Genomic DNA, 23,055 nt, shown 5'->3' on the forward strand with positions numbered 1-23,055 from the left:
AAGAAATTCATCCTCTGGCTTCTTCTTGAGAATGCCTGGATGGGAAGAGTCCTCCTGCACAGGGCAAATGTGGGCTCCATCACCCCAAATCATAACCACCATCCAGAGAACAGCAACGGGCTGGAAAAGGGGAAGAACACTGAACAGTTTTAAACCTCTTTAAAAAAGAAATGAAGAAGAAAGAGGGAGTGTGATGATAAAAGATGTTTTGTGCTCTACTGGCAGAGGAGCAGAATTGATGATGTGATGAGTCAGTTCCCTCTTCAGCATTAACAATTCTCAACATGCATCTTCCAAAAGCAGCCTCTGTTTGGAGTCCCTGACTCTAACATCAGCAATACTTTCCTTGGGACAAGGATCTGTCTTCTCTCAAACTTAACTCTTCCTTTGGGGGAAGAGAAAACTACCACCGCATCGTTACAAATTATTTTAGGGGTGGAGGGGCTGCTCGTGTAGCTGGCTGTCTTCAGGCAAGAGAGAAATTTTTGTATCAAAATACATTTCATGTGAATGATCCTATTTATTGTACAAATTTCAGCCTATTCTAGCTTTCCATACCCAGAAATACAGAGAATTAAACTCCTGAAGACTCATTCCCTTGTGCAGATGCTTGCAGTGCCTGTCACACAAATGACATGTTGTCTCTTGGCAAAAAGATGCACAAAATGAGACTTGATTCACCAACAGCAGCAAAAAAATCCCCTCAAAGTTTCCTACAGAAGTAGAACCAGAAGGTAACACTCTTTCTTGGTTAATTCTCTCTGGAGAGTGAGAACTTGGAATATCTTTGCAATACTGTGTAGCAGTGTGTTTTATAAAAGAAAATAATTAAGGCTGTAATAATACATAGCCCCAGAAGTACGAGTTTTATTCATTTTGTGCCATTTATCTACAACAAAATAATCTGAGAACAGAAATACCATTAAAGAAATGGAAGTGGAAATAAGATCCTTCCATTAGTAAAGCATTCACCAGCATGGCCATGGATAAAATATCAACTCAGCTTCCTGACTCATCGTGGAATCTATAACTATTTAAATACCAAAGTACTTTGAATTTTATGTGGTCATGATAAATTGCAACTGGCAATTAAGTTCACATTCTCAATGTGTAATACTTCATTAAGGAAGACTCTTCACCTCTTTTCCTATTTCTGCATCGTCTTCATTCCTACCTCCTTTTTCTCCCAAGAGAGTATCAGACTCCCCAGTATTTCCTGGTATCTCCACACAGGACACCCACAGCTCTCTGTGAGCTCGTGCTGGTGCCTACTGCAGCTATGAAAGCAACTCTGACCCCTGAGTGCTTGAATCCCACATTGAAACTTCCTCCCTACCCACAAGAGGTGGATAATAAATGAACTGTGCTACCCAAAATATTATTTACAGTGGCTGCATCCATAATTCTGCACTTAGAACCACCACAAATTACAAGTAATTAATTTAGAAATTGTCCAGCTTGAGATTTGCTCATGCCCAGATCATCACCCTTTGGGTCAATTTTGCCTGCAGGCTTTGGGCACTGCAGGCAGAAACTCAGTACAGTATGATCCGCATTGGTCCTTCCACTAGCAAGGAAACATGTTGGCTTCACTCTAAATAAAAATAACTGCTTTAACATTGCCCAATAAGCACAGTCCTGCTGCAGAGAACAGCTGCTAAACCAGCTTCAGATCTTTACAAGCCTGCGATTTTCAAAAGGAAAAGAGACAGAGTTCAATTTGCAGTTAGGGATCTATGAATACCCAGTTTAGTTTCTGCTGGGGAGACCTGCAGGGGACAGTCCCAGGGAGAAAAGCTCTGTGAGTGCAGTGAGGTTGTACTGCAGGATCAGGGCAGAGGTAGTTCATGCTGGCTGCAGTTCAAAGCAAAATGTGTCAGAATGAAAACAGAACTGGACTTCTTTTTTTCCCCCACCTATTAACTCTTCAGTGCTAAGCTGCTTCTTTAATATGAACTTATAAGTTTACACATATCCAGTGTTAACGTAAGATTTATTCATCATCACTGACACCCCAAAATGCAGGCACTATTGCAGTGTTCATCTGCAGGCCTGGAAGTCCTACGCAAGTATTATTTCACCTGCATTAACACACCTTTGTTACTTGATCTCAATGAGATAGGGTAGTACTATCCATTTTGAAGAGCAAACCATTAGGCAATCCATTTATCATTAGGCAAACCACTAACAACTAGTTAGCACAAACTAATGAAATCCAGGAGTCCTGGCTTACACTCCTTCCTCTCCAGATTGGAACCTCTGCCTAACCAGGCTCTTTCCCCCATCCTGGCATTGGAGCATCAGAGATCTTTCCCAGCCTATAAGCAACCATTACTGCATGAAAACTAGATTTTCTAGTTTATTCTTTCCACCCTATTCGCTTTGTTTGTGGGGTATATTCAGACCATTGCAGCTGAAACACTCCAAAAATCTCTCTTTCCTGCCCCACTGTGTGCGACAGGGACCACTGACCCGTCCCTGAAGCCTGAGCTCAAGACAAAAGTGCCGATGTCTCACAGGCAGTGCCTCAGATACCCAAGGGTTTGAACTGCCATAGAAAGGACAGTATGTATTCCTAGTCCTGTGGATTATGAGAAAAATCTCCTTCCACAAAAAATGACCCAACAGGGCTTGACCTCAGAGCCTGCCTGCAGACAGAGACCATGTGTGTGATGAGCACAGGCACGTGGAGACAAGCTCCGTGACACGCAAGTTTCTGTCCACTTGGCTAGCTATTGGCCTGGTGGTAATTTGGGTCTGGCATACACAGAAAGTGTTTCAATCCAATTTTTGGATTCATGATGGAAAACTGAACCCCTGTATGCACAGCCTTGCTTTTGTCTAATCCACCCAGGCTGCACTGATGACAGCCTGGGTCTGCACAAAGACATCCATTTTGCTCAAACTCTTCCCTCAAGACAGAGCAGAGCTGGACTTGAGCCTGTGCCAGAGCTTGCATGAAAGCAAGCTGCTCATGGGCAAGTCTGGACTTGGAAATGGACTTGAACATATGGTCCATTAACCGCATAAGCATATCCCAAAAGTTGGGTGATCTGGCTCTTCTAAGCTTGATGGCTGCTGACCCTGAAACCTAAAGATTGACCATGATTTCAATAGCAATATTTTACAAGACCCTTCCAGCTACTTTGGAGCTGGATTTTCATCCTTTCTCCTGTTGTCAGAAAGGACTTTAGAGCATACTCTAAACCCAAAGCCTTTCAGTTCCTTTGCTGTGGAGTTCTGTCCTGCACTGGGACAGCCTGAGCCAGAAACCATTTGCCAGCTCCTCCAGTATGGCTGTGGCCTCCACCCGGAAAGATTTAGGCCCTTTTCTGCAGCATCTGCCAGTTCTTACCTGCTTTCTTTTAGACTCCAAGTATCTATCAAGCTCTATGGCTCCACCATTTATCTCCCATTTGTCAGTGTGCAGCCAGATGGAAGCACCTGCAGTACTTCTGATACCAAGGTCACTGTGGGAGAACGTGTGGGAAGTTGAATCAGACAAGTGCTGTTTCAGTATTAGGCCTTATCAGTCACAACCACCCAGGTTACATCCCTACGTCCTAGAATCCTAGAGAGGGGTGCAATATGTACATTTGCTCCCTTCATCATTCTCTACGGGATTTCATGACATCTGCAATACATTATAATGTTTTCAAATAAATGTTGTCTACATTAAGTAGAAGTATTTGATTAGCACTTCATTTAGAGCATGTGGTACAGCTCACAGTTCCATTTTGCGCCAGAGATGATTTTCAAGGGTGGGTGGAAAACAGCCGAAAATGCCAGGAGACCAGTGTAGTTTGCAACAGCCACTCACCGCTTATTTCTGTTTGCACATTACTGCAGACTTTGCAGGGAAGCTGCTGTAGTTTGTAGCCCTGGTGAACTGAAAACAGACCCTGAAAGCAAATACACACAAAGTCACAGGAATGACTTTTACAAATGCAATGTGTCTCCTTGATCTTGTTTCTCACCTGTGGCTCCCCTCCCAGCCTAGGGTCCTTCAGGAGGGAGATTGCTCCTGGGCTGTGGAGCTAGAAGTTCCTTCCATCCCCCCTGCCCAGGGACGCAGCAGGGCAGTGTGCCCAGTCCTGCCTCGCCCAGGGGAAGCCCCGATGATGATTCAGACACCCTCTGAGTCATCATCCCCCCCCACCCCAGCCTCCCCAGGGAGAGGCTAATATGCTGGCCAAAGCTAGCAACAGTTCCTAAGCCCTGGGCTAGGACCTGAGTGTAGAGGTGGTATCACCCCATCTCCAACCCAGGTACACAGGTTCCTTGCTCCCCACCTGGATACTCAGCCTGAGTTCCTTAAATGCAGGTTTAAGGTAAATAACCCTGAGTTATTTACACCAGGCACGACCTAGTTGTAAATAATTTTAAAAGCAAACATCTCCAGTGTCATTTAATGGAACTTGCCCATGATTTTATCAGTTCCTGTAAGCACTGGGAGATTCATGTGTCCATATTGGCCTAAATAGTGCTCCCTGGAAGGAATGCCAAAGCCTCCAATCTGAGCTTCTTGCCAAGATTGAGAGCAAGTCAAAAGACATCTTACAGACAGACAAGAGCAAAAACATTGCACTAGAACTGCTGGAGTGATCCAGCTATATATTTCACACCTCTCAAGCTGAAATCTTGATCTGGCCAGCCTCAGATTTTTGCATCTGCTTGAACCCTAAACCTCAGCTACCTATTACCTTCCTGATACTTACAAAAAACCCGTGGGTACATGTAGCAAATATACTGTAATATTATCAGAATAAATCTCAGACTTGTGAAATATTATAGCAAAAGGACAAAACCCAGCAGCTGCAGTTTTGTGTGGTTTTACGCATAAATGCACACACCCCTATCTATTCATATAGATATATGAAGATATCTACTTACATATATAAATAAAAATTTTTCCTTGGCTGTGTACAATCAACTGCTATTAAAGTCAGTGTGACTCTGTAGTGAATACACAAACACAGACTTGATCATCACTTGCCTATTTTTTGTGCAGTGTTGCAACAATTCTCTATACTGTAGTAATATCCTACACCATCTCTTTGCAAAACTTTTCACTGCTGCAAGTGACACTAGTTACCTATTTTCCACATTTAATTCTGTTAGCATATTTCTTTCAAGTATCAAACTCTACAAGAATATGGCCATTATCACCCAGTTATCACTGGGGATAGTAAATGACACAATGCATGGACAAACAGGTCTGTTGTCATTTCGATGATGACAGATTCACTCAAAAGATTTAAATCTTGATACTAGATGGGAGGTAACACATCTCCAGACCAGATTTCTGGTTTCCAAAATATAGCTAACAGAATACAAAGGCTGCTGCAAAATCTACAGTTCAGGCTATAAAACATCCTTCTGAGACTCATATTTTGTTCCCTGGTCCTCACTGCCAAACATCTTATAATCATCTCTATCCTGCAAATGTATAGCATACACTGTTGAAACCCTAGAGTCGCATTTGTAAAGTAGACACTCTAGAGCCTTCCTTTCTGCATGCACTAATGCTTGTCTGTACATAGCTGGGAAGACTTTTTCTCTGGCAACAAGTTCTGAACATGCTATTATTATGGGCACAAACTTGGATTTCCTTTGAAAATTGAGTCTATAATGTTTCATAAGGTAGACCTTCTAATATTGTATCTAACACTGGGAAGCTTTGTTCTCTGCAGTGGTATTTGAGCTCATGCCTCTTTGAAGGCTGTTGTATTAAGGAGCTGTTCTGTGTCTTGTGGGGTTACATATCTCACAGCAGTATGTAATTTAGTGACTTTGCTCCAGCAAATTATAAAGCCCATGTCAGACTCTGGTCAGACATGGTGCAGTGAACAACGTGTGCCATCAGGACAGCTTTCCTGAGGTCTCTTAGCAAATTAAGAGGTTGGTCCCAGTTTGACAAAATATAAAAGCAAAAGGTGCTTGTCCTGATATTTGCAATCGCTGTAACTATGTGTCTGCCATGGTAAAAAGCAGTCGGAGAAAGCTAAATTTGCTTTTTAGAATTACATAATTTGTATTATGTACACACACTCCTGGGAAAAGCATGGCTGTTCAGCTCCAGCCAGCTCTTGCAGAAGTCAGTAGCCAAGAATTAATGTTAGCAGATGCAGGATCAGCACTTCAACACTGAGCATCTTTGTAGCTGCTTCCTTGCAACTGCAGGATAGGGAGGAGTTGAGTGTTGGGAAGAAACAGCACATGGAGAAACAGCATGGAGTCTTCTTGGGGAAGCAAGGATAAGGAAAGTGAATAGAAAGGCAAAAGGTCTCATGGGGAAGAAGCTTGGATTTACATTCTCTGAAGAAATAGAGATAGGACATAATGATAAGAGAGGAAAGACATCTTAAGCTGTGTTTCTGCTGGCTTTCCTTCCCTTCTCCACATATTCCCTGGAAGGTTTCCTGGTGGCACAAACAGCTTCATGTGTATCTTGTTTATTTTTGGCCTGGATAACTTCCTTTGGAGCCAGCCCAGCCCCTGTTGGGAACATAAGATAAATCTGGATTCATTTGAACCTCCCTTTGGAATAGGCAGGGGGGTCCTTGTCAACATGTCAGATTAGGAATGCTCCATTTGGTTTAATGGAGCTGGCCTTTGGTTTAATCCTAAAGGCTCCATAAACTTCCATTGTCATTTATGCTCCAGAATTTGCAGTCTTTAGAATTACAGACTTTCCTCCCCCCCCTTTTTTTTTTCTCAAGGTAGTATCTTCCTTGTTAAATGATATTCCTTTGCTGTAAATCAGTTCATGTCCACCAGAGATGCTCCATTTATTCTGGCATAAGGAAGTGGTTTTATCAATCTGAAAACAATACAATTTTAATGATCTAAACAGTTAAAAAATGTGTCAAAGAAGAGAGGAAAACCGAGGAAGGAAATATTCATGAAAATCACTGCAGTACTGAGTGAAATCAGAATAATTTCTTCTAACATAGACTTCTTGGGTGCCATTGGCAAGTTATGTATACTGTAACACCCACTTCTGAAAAGTTGCTTTAACTGTTATTCTCTTACCTTACAGAAGGCTAAATTCATTAGTAAAAATAGCCTTTCATGTTAATAAATTGTAGGTTCTCTGAAGTATTACTTTGTGGCAGCCAAAATTTTCTGAAAACTGAATCAGTCAGAAAGCCTTCTTGGATTTTTGAGAGAATTGGTAACTGAATGTAGTGTGCTGAGCTGGCACTCAGAACATCTGGGTTTAAATCCCATCTCTGGCATCTACAGCATCTGGCACCCACGCATCTATTGTGTGACTTTCAGTGAGTAACTGTCTTGTATTTCCCAGTCTACAGAACAGGGATAATGACCCTTCATCACGCTCCCATTTTGTCTGATCCAGTTAGGTACAAAATTAATCAGTGCAGAGCCTGTCCTTTCATAGGCACTAAGCAGCCAGTTTTGACCGGCCAAGCAGGACCTGGTCAGCTCAGGATTCAGTATCAACATGATTTGTCCAATGTGTTTTTCAGAGATTGCTCAACCCCTTTGGAGGGGGCATCTTGCTCCAGTTTGAGACCCTATAAATCAAGCTTTGTCACTCAAATAGCTTGCTACCAGTTCCATCACACTGGAAAGGCACTTTCTAAAGGGAATGTTGCTGCGTCTCTACCAGAGTGTTGAAGTCAAACTACCATAGTGAGAGGAAGTTGCTGTTGTGAGAGGAACACAGCTACAAGTTGGGTGGAGAAGAGTTTCAGAGCAGCCCTGCAGAGAAGGACTTGGGGGTGTTGGTTGATGAAAAGCTTAACACAAGCCAGCAGTGTTTGCTTGCAGCCCAGAAAGCCAACCATATCCTGAGCTGCATCAAAAGTGTGACCAGCAGGTCGAAGGAGGTGATCCTGCCCCTCTACTCTGCTCTTGTGAGACCTTACTTGGAGTATTGTGTACAGTTGTGGTGTCCTCAACATAAAAAGAACATGGAGCTGTTGGAGCAAGTCCAGAGGAGGGCCACAAGGATGATAAGAGGGCTGGAGCACCTCCCATATGAAGACAGGCTGAGGAATTAGGGGCTGTTCAGCCTGGAGAAGAGAAGGCTGTGTGGAGACCTCATAGCAGCCTTCCACTATCTGAAGGGGGCCTATAAGGATGCTGGGGAGAGACTCTTCATTAGGGACTGTAGTGGTAGGACAAGGAGGAATGGGTTCAAACTTAAACAGGGGAAGTTTAGATTAGATATGAGGAAGAAGTTCTTTACAGTGAGGGTGGTGAGGCACTGGAATGGGTTGCCCAAGGAAGTTGTGAATGCTCCATCCCTGGCGGTGTTCAAGGCCAGGTTGGGCAGAGCCTTGGGTGACGTGGTTTAGTGCGAGGTGTCCCTGCCCATGGCAGGGGGGTTGGAACTAGATGATCTTAAGGTCCTTTCCAACCCTTACTATTCTATGATTCTATGATTCTATGAAGTGGTTCATACGATGGGCAATATAAAATGTTCTTAAATTTATCCAGAGCCTCAGTCCTGTGTACAATAAACACAGAAAACCACAGAGTAAAAGGAGATTGGGGGTTTTTTTGTTTTCAAGTTGCAAGTAGGTAGTTTCCGTTATTGTCAGTTTCTCAGTCCAAAGTATTTGAAATTTATAAATGCTGAATTACAGGTTGTCCGACCTAATTTTCATTCAGAAATAGTAGGCTTAGAGTTCCCAAGGTGCTGATTCTGTACTTCTCAGCCAATGAGCTGCAAGGCAGAAATGTATGTTTTCCTTTTGTAGGTACATAAGTAATTTCTGGAAAACAAATCCAATCCAAAGAAATCTGCAGCATGACATAGACCTCTATAGCCTGGCTGACTACAGAGACACTACTTGGTAATTCAGTGTGATAGATAATGTGACCTCAGTGTGAGCTGTGCCCCAAACTCAATACCAATGTAAAAAAATAAGAATAATCCCAACAGAACAATGGGCTACAGAAGATGTTCCTGTCTCTGCTTCTCAGTTCTTTCAGCCTGATTCTTATATCAATATCAACAAAAAAAGCACCAAAAAAATCCCCCAATACAAACATGCATTTTAAATTAATTTCTCATATGATAGGCTCTTCAGCAGACCAGTGTTTATCTAGTCATTTAGATGGTAAAATCATGTTTTGGTCATATGTAAAGATCACTGCAAGACAAGCAAATCAAATACTGAACCCTTGTGCAAGCAAAGCAAAATATAGAAAGTAATTAGGAAGAGATCAAAAAAATAAATTACATACTTTCCTTACAATGTGAAGCTCTGCAGGCAACCTAGGATTTGTAAATTAAACACCTTATTAAGGGCAGCAAAACTGCTGATCGTCTGCTTTCATTATTGCAGAGGAATCCAGAGCAAAAGGTATACAATTAAAGTTACCAAATCCTTTCAGCTCAAATACACAAATCCCAAAGTTACTGGTAAGATAAGCAATAGGGGGAGGTTATTGGGAAACCATTATCCTTCGCTTTCAAGAAATCCAGTTCCTAAAAATACATGTGCTAGAAAATTACTTGGATATTAGCTATGGCACTGAAAGAAGTTGTCACAGAGACTTTAAAATCCGCAGTGCCACTATTTTGTTGCTGCTCTTTTTGGAGTGGGCACATGGAATGCATTTGCAGGGCACTGCACACAGGTCTGCTGGGCAGGCGCAGGCCTGTGTCAGGCTGAACACCCTGTTTTCCTAGTTCAGAGCTTGAATGATGTTGGGAAAGCTCAGGACATTCAGGAAAATGTTCACCCATAATCCTCAGAGCTGGAACAAATAAAGCTGTCACACATTTTTAATATTTCTCAGCTATTTAGAATGTGAATATTCATCATTCTTGCAAACCAGAGCCTGATTAGATTCATAAATTATTATTGCTTAAATGCAGAGCAGAAGATGCATGCATTTCTCATTTCATGCAGAGGAGCTCTAGTTATCTTATGCACAATAATGAGATAGCAAGCACGCACAGTTTTTACTCTTTACAAAGCATTAAGAGGCAAATACAAAGCAGAGCTCCACAAACCATGCCAGCCCCTGCTCTCCCTGCGGTCCCAGGCAGCAGTTTCATTGAAGTCACAGGCACCTTAGTGTCCCTTCACACAACTCCTGCTCAGGTTTTGGCTGACACACGGCTCATGCTAAGGCCTGATGTGTGCTGAGAGCAGCATCACTGGGTCAGAGACAGAGCAACACAGTCAGGATGTGAGGGATAGAGGTTACTCTGCAACTGCTATCGCCTCCCGCAGCCATCACCTGCATCCTTGCATATTAATTGTCTGGAAGTTTCTTCAGAATCTACTATGGAAATGGTATAGAGCAAACTTCCAAGATGGAAGGTTTAAATAGATCACCTTACCCAAAAAACCTGTTCTAACGCAGATGCTGAGCAGCCGGAAGGGATGGGGAGGGAACTGCTCTGTAAGGGTGATCTGTGTATCAGGTCTTCCCTGCACAGAGTAAAGAAAGAGTAGGGCCCTCATTTCACATCACCAAGGGCTGCTGTTTGCTGTTTTCAGTGGTGATTACAGAACTCTACAGGTTGTTTCTGAAAAAAGAAAAATAAAAACTGCAAAGGATCTGAAAAGCTTTTAATCTGGATGGCAGAGGATTAACACAGGAACCTTACAGCTCTCTGTGGTGAGCTGCAAACTGCACAAAGCCCTCAGGTGTCCTTCACTCTTCCTGGAGTGTTTGCTCAGATCAGTTTAAGTCCAAAGGCAGCAGACTGAAATTGCCTTCTCTGGAATCTATTTGTTTATCAGAGGGAAGAAAAAATAGTTGGCTACACTGTGGTTATAGCTGCATCTCCAGAGAAGGCCTCAGTATAGCTAAGGACATGCATAATGCATCCGGACTAAACACATCATATAAATTTGGGGATATTTCCAGCTCCAAAAGCTGCAGATTTTTTTCTGTTTTGTAAATGAATGGGAACGCTCAGTTCCCCGGTGGCACTGCCTTGCAAAGGCACCTCAGCTCCAGAAAGCCACCAGTGACATTCAAAATGTTATCAATGGTACAAAACGGTACCACGCAGAACGTGGCCAAAGACAAGACACAAAAATAGAGCAACCTGTATTCTGATCAAATATGAGAACTGATACTCACACAAGTGCTGTGACTTCTTCTCTTCTTGCCCTAAAGTGCAATTCCATTTCCATCCCATTTGCAGGTCTTTTTGAATAGATCTGCTCAACATAGAGAAAAAGACAGGGTTTAGTTCCACAGACTAATAATTAAAAGTGAACAGTTCTACTATATGTGTCAAAGTATTGGGCCAAATACATCTCATTTTAAAGATCATTAAAAATAATAACTACAATAATAAAGAGATGCACCAAATTTGAAAATCGTGTCTTCCTCAGTAACAAAATCTAGAAATCAACAAGAAATTGTTTCTATTTGGATTTTCATTACATAAAAAACTTCCCATTTTAGCTTCTTTATAGTATAAAAATAGCACCAGGGTTAAAACTAAAATCTAAATCTGTTCTATTATATTTGGATTAACAACAGTTCTAATTTCAGGCTGCCTTTTTCCTGAGCTACATTTTTCTATATTTCCTTTTGAGAGTTGTCCAAGATCATAGCCTTGAATCCAAAACTTTTACTGTTTTCTTGTGTGTCCAGTTCAAATCCCAGAATTAAATTATTTCCTGGAATTTAAGTGTCTCTATAATAGATGAAATACAGATTAAAGAAAAAAAAGCAGATTATTTAACACGTGTGTTTCTTTTGAAAAGAAACTAATTTAAAACATAAATCTGAAATAATAAGAACTTATACTGAGGCATAAATTTAATATAAGCTATTTTAAATTTTATATAAATTATTTACATACTTTTGAAATCGCACATCATTGCTGCTGATATTATAAAGAAAGTCAAGCAAGTGGCCTGAAGGAAGTTATTGGCCAAGAAGCTGGACAGTTAAATGAGTAAATGAGCTCTACTTTGGGTAGCAATTGTTTCTTCTGTAGGAACACAGAGGAAAGAAAATGCAATGTATTTGAGTTTCAGTATATCTGTGTTCAATGAGTCGGTCATTCAATGCCGAGAAACCAGCTAGAGTAGAAAAAGCAAGAAAGTTAGGTTTCTTCTTCCATCTTTTATATACAAATGAGGTGTGAGAGGCTAAGTCCTGTTGGCCAATGCCAAAACTTGAACAGACACATTGACAAGAAACGAGTGCTTCAGTTTACTGACTTCAAGAAAAACTTCCCTTCATTCAAAAATACATTCATTTTAACTGTGTGCCTGTGTAAACTTACTGCTTTTCTTTCTGACGTATCCAAAGTATTTAAAGACAGCTTTTAACTAACAATTTTAAGCTGCTGCTTTTGTGACTTTTAAATTAAAATTCAGGTTTTATTCAAAAGCAGTTTCACACCAACTGGAAACGAAATCAGAAATCGTGGAAATAGTGTATGTTTCCCAGCATTTCTAAAGTAATAAAAAAACCTGATATCCAAATGAATGCCTACTGAGTTACAGAATGGTTTAAACATTTACCTATAAGGTCTTCTGTCTGAGACCAGACTTTATAGAGCAAAATGCGTCCAACACATAGAAATCAAAATTTACTAAGAACATATTTTAAAGGGACAAATGCTAACCAGTGTAAAATCCATTCTTTAAGTCTAATATTTCAGACTGTTGATACAGATCATGACTTTTAGTTACAGCTTAAATAACTTAAATCAGTTCTCCCCAAATACTTCTCTTCGCCTCGAAGCAAAATTGGCAGCTATTGAAGAGATTGCTAGAAAAAAAAGTTACAGCACTACACAAGTGGCAAAGCTTCGTGCTATGGCGTAAGTGGAACATAACTGGAATTTCATAACTTAACGTGTTTCTCTAGAACTAGGGAAGTGCCGAAAATGTCGTTTTCCTTCGCAGCCACAAGAGGGGAGCCTTTTCCTTCTGTAACTTCGGGAAAGTCTGTTCATAAACTCCTCGGCATGTGGAAACCATTGCAAGAGGGAAAGTCAGCTCCTTTGATTTAGCAGAAAAGTTTGGCATCATTTTCAAAGTCAATAAATACATACACACAGTCAATTAACAAGAAACCAGCCAACTTATAACCGCACTAATTATTTCTATATGCATGTTGAAGACTAATTGTTCTAGGTCTTTTACATGAAAAGTTAATTTATGTAGAACTCTGCAGTGCTTTTCTTCCCTTGTGTGAGAGTATGTGTAAAACCCATGTTGTTATTCAGCACATTATGGTCACTATAAGAATCCATGGGCTTCTGCTGAAAGGCCAAATAATTTGAAGTCAAATCTTCAGTGACAAAAGGATGGGCTTGCTGTAGGCTGAGAGCTCATTAACTGTAGGCTCAAACGTCATGACTGCTATTAAACAGCAGAGTTTATTGTGCGTGTTCTTCTTCTCTTACGTGGATAGCTTAACTACTTGATGAGTGAGATTCGCCTTTACCTGCAGGAATGAGCAGGTGTTGGTCTCTTCTTGAATGTTAAGGAGTCAGGACTGGATCCACATGCACCAGAGTGAGCTAAATCTTTCAGTTAATTGCAGAGAGCTTGGACCAGCCCTCAACTGACTGCTGCTGGGGTGGGACTCCCAGACTCTAAGCCCCCGCATCAGCGGAGGAGGCACAGTGGCCTTTGCTGGCAGCATTAGCTGGCAAATTCTGTGCCTATCCTGATCCACATGAAGGTGCTGGGGTGGCTCTTTGGAGAGAAGGTGGCTGGCAAGGGAAAACTGATGTCCCAGTAAAGCCAGCACAGGCTCAAACCCAAAACTCATGGTTCAGTTGAAGGGAGCCTTGAAAGGCTGGGAAGGAAAACCACGAGTGTTACTCTGCTATCACCTGCAAACACATCCTTTTTTATAACAAAAAAAAAAAAATCCACTTCTTGTAGGAAGCCTCAGGTAATTCCTGCCTAACTTCACCTGTCAGTCGGGGCAGGATGTCTGTGCAGGCCTTTCCAGCTGCAGGGCCAATACCCTCATCTTGAGGGAGGTGAATGAGGATTAAATGATGTCTACCAGCTGCCCAGGAGAATGTAAAACTAAGGCCTGTATGAGAGATTAGAATCATAGAATAGTAAGGGTTGGAAAGGACCTTAAGATCATCTAGTTCCAACCCCCCTGCCATGGGCAGGGACACCTCACACTAAACCATGTCACCCAAGGCTCTGTCCAACCTGGGATGTTGAACACCGCCAGGGATGGAGCATCCACAACTTCCTTGGGCAACCCATTCCAGTGCCTCACCACCCTCACTGTAAAGAACTTCTTCCTCATATCTAATCTAAACTTCCCCTGTTTAAGTTTGAACCCATTCCCCCTTGTCCTACCACTACAGTCCCTAAGGAAGAGTCCCTCCCCAGCATCCTTGTAGACCCAAAGATGCTCCAAGGTGTGAATATAAAACACTAAACTTCAAAACAAGGAAGAAAAGTGTGAGCTATATTGTTTTTCTAATTCAAGAAATAGACTGGAACTCAAATACATCTTCATTTTCTGGGTAGAATAAGGCCCAGCTTGACATTCATATTCCTGGAATTGTGCCTGTATCACCAAAGAAGCTCAGTCTCTCAGGACGAAGAGCAGCAAGGTACTGATGCTGCACTGGGTACTAGTCACACTGCAAACACATTTCTTTCCAGCTACAAAAGAGCAGTCTGTTTTCCTTGAAAACTGAAACCCTCAAATCAAGCCAAGCACTATTGACCAGGCTCCCACAGGGGGAGGCAGCCGTAGGGCTGGCAGATACTGCCCCACCGCTCGGCTGAGCGTGCCCTTGGGAAGCACCTGGAGCTCTGCACCATCGCCAGGAGTTGGGTCAAGGGACAATCTGCCTCCTGCTGTTTGTGCCACGCTGAAGTTAACATGGCAGAACGAGGGACTATTATCCTCTCTACAGGTCCAGAGAAGCTGTGAGCTTCAGGCATGAATTTGCTGCCCCTGGTTGTATTGAGGCTGAATTTGGCCTCTAGTGTTTTCACTCCGGCTATGCCTCTGCATTTCCCTGTAACGGGATTATCTGGTGACTATTCAGAAGCCCTAGTGTGAGTATCTGGATATTATATCCCATTATTCTACTTACTATTCAACCTTTTTATTTTAAGGACAGCTTTTCTCTTTACTCCCACTTCCACCTCCCTCATGAAGCTGTGGAGTCATAGAGCAGTTATGTTACTATAACATTTGATAAGCTCAGAAAAAAAATCAGAGAACATGTAGTACCAGAAGGGATACAATGGGATTTTCAACTATTGCTCTGCCTTTGTACAAGGCTATTATCTTTAGAGCACCAAGCACTGATCTAGCAGTACTAGGCGTCTCCACAATAGTCTGAATCAAGCTGTGACAGGTTTCAGATGACACTGCCTCCACCGTGAGTGTCTAATCCAAAGCCCATTACCTTTTAATATACGCTGCTGGTTGCTAGAAAAACCAAGGTAATGCACGACTGACTGTCAGTGGTGAAATATCTGAGACCTCTAGCTTTCAATGGCTGAAATTTCAAGAGCATAAACTATCTGAAGTAGTACAAGCAGTCGTTAGAAAGCCAGCTCGTATCAAAAGCTGACTTAGCAGCTGTTTTGATGTCTTTCCAACCTCTCATTTGGAACCCCGTTGTCTTCTTACCACAACATCATTTTTATACAGCAAACAGGCACGGGACATTGCTCTGGCTGTGCACTGCACATGTACAACCCTTTGTGCGGTTTAGACCGTAAGCCTGTGGATGAAGAAACAAGCCTTGATTGCTGGGTTGTCAGAATTCATGGATTAAAGCTTACCCAAAGGAAAGATTACTTTTTATTACCAATGTACTTTGTTTTCAGAGAAGAAACTGCATATAACAAAAACCCTTCACTTGAAACAGGTCCATAAAAGATAAAAAAAATTGATATTATGGGGTTTTTTATCACCAGAAAAGAATGAGGTTTTAAAGCAGTTTTGTTCTTCTTTACAACTGCTATCAATTCTGACCTTCCCATATAACTCATCAGCAGACCCTGATTAAGACTCTTATTTCTTCTTGTTTAAATAAAGGGAAAGAAGTAATGAATTTTCACAAAGACATCTCATGCCTCAGAGTTTCTCAGAAGTCTGAATTAAAGTAGCACTACCAAAAAACAGAGTGCTTCAAACAGTTTGAAAAAAGTTCTTATCCTCACCATGGACCAGCCTTTATTTACACGGTATTTCTTGGTTCAACCCCATACCAGTTCTCCAGTCATTTAGGTAGAAAGGACCTGATATAAAAAAAATAACAAACCAACCAACCACAAAGTGAAGGAATTTGACAAGTTAAAATGTTTGGGACTTCTTGAAATGAGTATCATAATGTAGCAATGAAATAAATTAAACCAAAAAAAAGTTCACACGCTTTTCACACACATGGAGTCCACCTCATCAAGAGAAATATCTTTGCTGGGAATGACTGAACCTCTTCTTGTATCTGGTTTTATAAATGACATTTCTCTTTAGCATGGTACCCGCTATTTGCTACAACCAAGTGAAGGAACTTGACTTACATATGAGATAAGTCAGGAGTGATCCAGCTCCAGACAAACCTAAATGGAAAGAACTGTTTTGAATAAAGATGAGCTGGTCCCACTGATATATTCCTGAGAACCAGGACCCCTTTCAGAGGCATGAGAGAGCTTTATTTAGAAGTGTAACTTTTTTTAACTTCAATTATGGAAACCTTGGCCCTAAGACTTCACCCACCTCGCAGTGCTGCAGTTGATGATGACATTTCAGTTGCCCTCTTGCAGCAGCTCTCTGCCCCCATGGCAATGCTTCTGAGCCTCTCCCTTAATGAGTTACTTGGGTGAAAACAAGTTCAAGCTGTTGCCTAGTGAGAGAAGGTTAATCTGCTGTTAGATATCAATCCTTCTGCATAATTAGTGACTGTCTCTTGATGATATAAATAGTATTATTAATTACACTGATATTAATACTGCCACTAGCGTTATAAGGTTTCATTATGGATACAAATTGAGTTTGCTGCAAGATCACAAGCCATTAACAGAAGGAATGTGCAAATCAACCTTCTCTGCTTCCCTAAGCAGGATACAAGCATGGACACAGAAATATACACTAGAGTGCTTTTGTTAATTTTCAGTCCATCATCACTTTCTTTCCCTGGACAAAGGCTCTGGGCACACCAACTTAAGATGTTATGCCCCACGATCACTTAAGAAGCTGTGGCTTGTGTGTGTTTTGCCTGTTGAAATCAAGTGAGGGAAGGGTGCACTCAACCCAAACTAGGAGACTTTAGGAAACACCAGCATGCCAAATACCCAGTATCTGTTTACACACATTGATAACTTAAGATTCTATTTAATTTGCCGTCAGGACACTTGTTGGTCTTATTTATTTGAGCAGGCAAATAGGCCAGCAGCTGTTGTGGCAGAATGTCATGAATTCATCTCCTTCCCTTTGTCCATTTCTGTGTATTTAAATTCCCCTAATAACTTAGGAAGATGCTGCTCGACTGTATACCTGTCTTTCCTACCCAAGCAAAGCAATCTCAGAAATTCAATGTGCATAAATACCCCCAAACAAACTGGTCTCCATCCTTTTTGGTCACCTCAAGAAAAAAAAATCCCATTAAGATTACTGGTTTGTCACATTTACTGTCAGGTCAGAAATTCATGTTTCTCACAGTATTTCACTGTGTTTACCACATTCTGCCTGGGGCTCAAACTGGAACCAGGCACAAAGTAAATAAACTCTTTGACACTTGCAGAAATTGGTGGAGTGGGAGAAACTTCCCACCCTCAGAGAGAAACAAAGGAAACCTCATTAATATCCATGTCTGCAGGGAGGCTGGGCTTCTGTTTCTTTCAATTTAGTCATTAATCTGTTTTTATTACTTTCATTAATATTGTCATCCATGCTTCTGCTACTTCATACTTTACCAAGTTAATTAATGCTAAAGATTAAAAGGCAGCTGCCTGAAACATCTTACTAGGATTCAAGGTGGGGAAGGAAAAAAAAAATAAAATAAAATAAAATTCTAGAAATAAAGTTTTATGAAAGAACCAAGTTCTGAAAGAACTGGTTGAGCAACATTCTTAGATGTCAGAAGCTGAGCTTCAAAAAGAATTGTGATCTCCAGAATTTCTCATCTGTGAGACAGATTAGGGAAAACAAAGGAAAAAACAGATCTCCTTTTCTGCTTAAAAACTGCTTAAATAATATCCGTACTTGGGCAGTATTTTATCTAGGAACATAAAATCACAAAGGACCCCAGACCAGTATGCAACCAATGGATTGCTTTGCCTTCTGCCTGGGAATAACAGACCCCAAAGCGAAATCTCTGGGGCCCTGCATGGCTGAGCGGGCTGGAGATTGCAGATGGAGCTTCCAGCCTCAGGTTGCCACTGGCTTGCAGCCCAGCTGGGATTAATCAGAGGCTATCACCAACCCTCCACTGTTCCGCGACTCAGGGGCTAGTGCAAGCACAGGCATTTGAATTCATGTGGCTCATAAAATAAAACTGTGCCTCTAATTACCATTTGCAAGCATGCATTTTGCCACAGGCTGTTAGGAAGTTGTAGACCTCAGTGCAATGAACATTAAGGCAACAAATATTTGGAGGCTTTGGAAACCTCATAAAAATAAGGGTTTAAATCATACTTAATATCAGAACCTCAACCTTCGGAGATCAAAAGTTGTGACATAGGTGTTAATAAGGATAAACCCATATACTGCACTGAAAAACCGATTGTGCCTAGGAAGAACCAAATGAGAATTTGTGAGGCCATTCTACTGGAAGAATCCACCACACACTTGTACTGTTAATGAAACATTACAATCATGAGTTACTCAAGCAGGTGGGAAGGGAAAGAAGAATGCCCTGGGTTCAGCTGTACCAGTCATTTTTCTCCTTCTTAGTAGCTGGTGCAGTGCTGTGTTTTTGACTTTCAGCCTGGGAACAATGCTGATAACACACTCATGTTTTTAGTTGTTGCTAAGTAATGTTTACTCCGACCAAGGACTTTCTCAGTCTCATGCTCTGCCAGGGAGGAAGGGAAGCCGGAAGGAAGCAGAGACAGGACACCTGACCCAAACTAGCCAAAGGTGTATTCCATGCCATGGCACATCATGCCCAGTATATAAACCGGGGGGAGTTACCCGGAAGGCCCAGATCACTGCTCGGGTCGGGCTGGGTATCGGTCGGCGGGTGGTGAGCAATTGTATCCTCTCCCCTTGTTATTTCCCTTATCATTATACCACTGGTGGTAGCAGCAGTGGTTTTGTATTATACCTTAGTTACTGGACTGCTCTTACCTCAACCCGTGGGAGTTACGTTCTTTCGATTCTCCTCCCCATCCCTCCAGGAGTGGGGGGAGGAAGAAGAGGGCGAGTGAGCGAGCGGCTGCATGGTTCTGAGTTACCGGCTGGGCTTAAACCATGACAAAGAATAAAACCACAAATGCTGCCAGGAGTGCTAAATGCATAAATTGGCATATTTGTACTTATTTCCATTCATTTTATATTTCTGAATTAATCTGCACAGAATAGGTAGGTATTGCTTAGGGGGTGTCAGGTTGTGGGAGCATTGGAGGAAGGGAGCAGGGGGCACTGTCCCACCAAATCCTGCATCCTGGCAGGGAAACTGCTGCTTGGAAAAACATCACCTTTTGCACCCTCAGGACTGCACTGCACAGCCTGCAGCCTGAAACACTCCAACTAATTGGAAAACCACCATCCACAGAAATTAGCTGCTGCCTTTTCTTGGTGCCTTTTCAAGAGTTCACATGAAGGCAAGCATTCCTCTGATGAAAGTGATGTGAGCTCACTAACAAAGCAGGGATGCAGCAAAGATGTTGCACAGCAGGCTGCAGGTGCCCCCATCCTGCATACACAAAGCACAGCAGCAATACAGGGCACTGACAGCTGTAAAGATATTTTCAATACTAACAACCTGGGGCAATCTGGTAGGAAAAGTGGGAAGAAACCAAAAATAGAGTAGAGAAACAAAATAAGTGATTGAAAATCTGTCAGAAAAAACTGACAATAAGTGATTGAAAAACCTCAATTTGATCAGTTACCTACTCAGGTGAAATTAATACTGCAAAAATGATCCTTTGCTTACGGTACACTAATTCCATGCTGTGAATCTCATCCAGAGGCTCACAAGCCATGCTTTTGAAGTTTAAAGATAAATATCACGTCTCCTGTTAAGACAGAATTTAGTACAATCATATTAATGCTTTCGTAGAAGTAATTGTATAGTCTGTCTCTAATTGTACATCAAAATGAGCAACAGTTTTTACTAATAATACGCAAGTGAGTACAGATGTATGTGTAGGGGCATTTTGAACTGCAAAACACTGAGCTGGATGACAATGCAGAGTCACAGCCTCAGGAGTTAAAAACAAACAAACAAACAAACCCTACGAACAAAGAAAGATCAATATTATGATCTTTGCAGCTTTAATTTAATACCTTATATCCTGAAATTACAATGTTCCCACCTGGAGTCAAATGAGATGAATGCACAGCCAGGCACTAAATCCAACTAGACTTGTTTTCATTTTCTAACTTTTTTCTTCTGAACACAAGAGAAGACCCTTTGAGCTCTCTTGAGTCATGTACCCATCCTCAGGCATGCACCACAAGATGGGAATCTGGCACCCACAGATTCTGTCACTTCTAGGACAGCAGCTTCCCTGGACACAATCCAGAGTACATTGTGCCCTGGCCAGGCTGAACGCAGGAGTTCTTCCTTAGCCCTCCCAAGAAATACACCAAAAAAACCCAAGACAGTTTGTATTCCAAACAGAAGACAGCAGGCAGTCTTTGACTTCAAAATGTCAAACAGCCTTGTGTTTGCTAGGATTTTACCTCAAGCTAATCAGTTAATTGGAGTTAAGTACTCTGAGATGTTACACATCCCTCTTCTCCTAATGAAGAGGCCACTGCCGCCAGGCTCCACACACAGTCCACTCACAGTTCCCTGCCCCTCCAATGTGCTCAGAATGAAAAGCTAAGGAAATCAAGAGGACTGCAATTGAATCCAGAGGGTTTTCAAACCCACTGAAGTACTGCAAAACCTTTGGATGTGCACAGCTAGAGAACTGCAAAACTTTATTACTGAACCAAATCTTGCAGTTTTTATCCTGCTTGGTGTCTCTTGCCTATGAGCTGGAATTTGGCAAGAGTGTGCAGCAAGTCGCCAAGATTTGCTTCATTACAGCAGAACCTTGCAGAGCAGTCATCCACATGGAAAAGGACTTTGGGTCCAAGCGGCTGTTAGTAATAACTGATATCAGTGATCACTCTGGCATGTAATTATTAACAGTAAAAAATAGTGCCATCTCACTGCCCATCTATATGCATAGTTTAAACAACTCCAAACACTAGTTGTGATTATTAACAGCATTTTCAAGGAAGAGGAAAATTTCACAGCTAGGTGAAATAATTCGCCCATCCAGTTGTCAGCAGCAGAGCTAAAGGCAAAGCCACAAACTGGCACACTAAACTGTGTCCTCCTTTTTAGGTTGTACTTCTAACCATGATTATCCCTCTGCAAGGACACACCTGAGATGCTCATTGCTGTCTCCCAGGAGTGTTTTTCCTCCTCTCTCTCCCTTTTTATCCTTTCCGAAGCAATCTGTGAGCTGATGGGGCAGCCGTGTGAGCCCAGACCTGCACATCGGATGAACAGCTCAACCGGATGGTGCTTCCCAGGAGCCTTTTGCCCAGGGCTCAGCAGGGAGCGATTGGGACAGGACTGGCAGCAAGAGGCAGTGACAAGCACTGGGGACTGTCACCTCTTCCACTGGCGAGACAGGATCCAAAAGAGCATATGTCTATCTGCCACAGAAGCCTCTGTTCTGAGGCCTTCAATATTACATTTTATAAATATTTCAAGCAGTGAGACTGTTAGCGTACAGTGCACCTAAAGGCATTCAGAAGCTGTCAAAGTTTTCCTTCCCCTCGCTGCCTCCTCTCAGACTTGACTGTGATCCATGTCTTGCAGGAGGTTTTCAGCTGCTTCGATTAAATACACTATCCATCTCTGCACCAGAACTGAGTCCTTGGTTGATATTTTGACTGTCAATTTTGCCTCTTTTTTTTTTATAAAAGTTACTATTTTTTCATTGATGTACCTCACATCATATTTTCAGTTTTCTTTCCCACTGTTCTTTTAACTGCATTATTGATTCAAATGGATGCAATAAATCCTTTTCAAAGGAATATGGTTCCTGTTTAAGATCAAATCAGAATGTCAGGCCAAGTTAATTATCTTAAAAGCTGTAGTTAGATTACGGGACAAAAGTCTTTTTATTGGGTCAGATTCTGATCACAAATCTAATGAGATTTGCATGGTATGAGACGGGACTAATTTGACCTTTAACATTTAAAATTATGCAATAAATCTTAGCAATTAGTATTTAAATAGCAGTAGCAATATGTACACTATTACTTACTGTGAAATCTTCAGGTACCCTCAAACCTTTCACATAGTATAGTTTTCCTATTAAAAATATTATTGAATCTTGATGTTGTGGATAAAACCATAAATAAAATACTAAAAATATCTTTCTGTGGAGAACAGGGATGTTAGTTATTCCAAGCCACCCTGTCTCCAAAACTCTGAAAGCTGATGACCACATGTTTTAGAGTTCCATAATTTCCATATATATTTGAATTTTATGTACAGGCTACAATAGATTGCCAATATTGAGCCCTATGAGGATAAGGATACGAGATGAACCTGTTGTAGCAAAAAGGCCAAAAGAGAGTCTATCCTGCCTCTATAACTCATTTAGAACAATATCCACTGCAATGATGCAGCAAGCATTGCTGGCTAGGAGAGAGAATAATCTGAGGAAGATAAACCATTTATAAAGCATCCTGCTTTGTTGGGAAGCAAACCCAGAGCTCAGAAACGGGTGTTCTAGCAACTCTGGGCAACAAATGCAACCTAAAATATAAAAATAGGGGAATTGCAAGTGACCCCACTCACAAATATGCCATAGTGTTTCACTAACTAATGCCAGGACAGCTCCTTGTTTTCCCTCTGACAGTCCCCAGAGGAAAAATCTTTTAGAGAGGCAAAGTCAGGGTTCAGAA

General features: G+C 41.7%; 1 long non-coding RNA gene across 4 annotated transcripts in view; it reads right to left on the reverse strand.

Annotated features, from left to right (window-relative positions):
• The window catches only part of LOC115615331, a 67,328-nt gene that overhangs the window by 18,158 nt on the left and 26,115 nt on the right, over positions 1-23,055 (reverse strand). For 2 of the 4 annotated variants that reach the window (XR_003994019.1, XR_003994022.1), the window contains exons 4-5: positions 16,690-16,816; positions 11,083-11,162 (exon numbers count right to left, since the gene is read on the reverse strand). This is a non-coding gene — a long non-coding RNA (uncharacterized LOC115615331). Of the gene's footprint in view, positions 1-3,820; positions 3,903-11,082; positions 11,163-15,597; positions 15,681-16,689; positions 16,817-23,055 lie in introns of those variants that run through there. The other 2 variants (XR_003994020.1, XR_003994021.1) reach the window with 2 other exon arrangements.

Source organism: Strigops habroptila, chromosome 13 (assembly GCF_004027225.2).
Source record: "Strigops habroptila isolate Jane chromosome 13, bStrHab1.2.pri, whole genome shotgun sequence".
NCBI lineage: Eukaryota > Metazoa > Chordata > Aves > Psittaciformes > Psittacidae > Strigops > Strigops habroptila.